At 25.3% G+C, this 724-nt stretch overlaps 1 non-coding gene across 1 annotated transcript in view; it reads left to right on the top strand.

The window, feature by feature from the left end:
* The first annotated feature begins 477 nt into the window (after positions 1-477).
* Positions 478-724, top strand: part of LOC138914625 (small subunit ribosomal RNA) — a 1989-nt gene continuing 1742 nt past the window's right edge. The window contains exon 1 of the ribosomal RNA XR_011420449.1: positions 478-724. This exon is cut by the window's right edge and continues 1742 nt beyond it. This is a non-coding gene — a ribosomal RNA (small subunit ribosomal RNA).

Genomic DNA, 724 nt, shown 5'->3' with positions numbered 1-724 from the left:
CAGAGAGTTATATGGAAAAGATAAATTTTAAATTTATCATCAAAATGCAAATGATTTAACTCAATATTTATATTGGTTAAACAAAAATTGTACATGTGTGGATACAATAATTATGTATGTTGAACAAAAATGATATTTTAGAATGAAATATGTATATATAATATAATAAAAACTTATAGAAAGAACAATATATATTGAAAATTGTGTTATAAAAAAGTTGTACTTTTTCTTTAACATCAATTATAAACTTGTTATATTAGTGGCGAAACAAGTAAAAATTAAAGAACGTATACGAATGCCATATAAAAATGGCCGTATTCGAATTAAAATAGAATTATTTCACAAAGCAAAAAAAAAATATTGAATTAAAATCAATATTTAAGAAAAACCGAACAAATAATATGGAAATAAAATCTATTATATTTATATTACTAATTTCTATTCAAAAAATATGAATGAAATATGAACGAAAACATTATTCTGGTTGATCCTGCCAGTAGTTATATGCTTGTCTCAAAGATTAAGCCATGCATGTCTAAGTACACACGAATTAAAAGTGAAACCGCAAAAGGCTCATTATATCAGTTATGGTTCCTTAGATCGTTAACAGTTACTTGGATAACTGTGGTAATTCTAGAGCTAATACATGCAATTAAAACATGAACCTTATGGGACATGTGCTTTTATTAGGCTAAAACCAAGCGATCGCAAGATCGTTATATTG

The sequence above is a fragment of the Drosophila takahashii genome, unplaced genomic scaffold (assembly GCF_030179915.1).
Source record: "Drosophila takahashii strain IR98-3 E-12201 unplaced genomic scaffold, DtakHiC1v2 scaffold_66, whole genome shotgun sequence".
Lineage (NCBI taxonomy): Eukaryota > Metazoa > Arthropoda > Insecta > Diptera > Drosophilidae > Drosophila > Drosophila takahashii.
The sequence above is the reverse complement of the archived record's forward strand: the minus strand, read 5'-3'. Positions and strand labels throughout refer to the sequence as shown.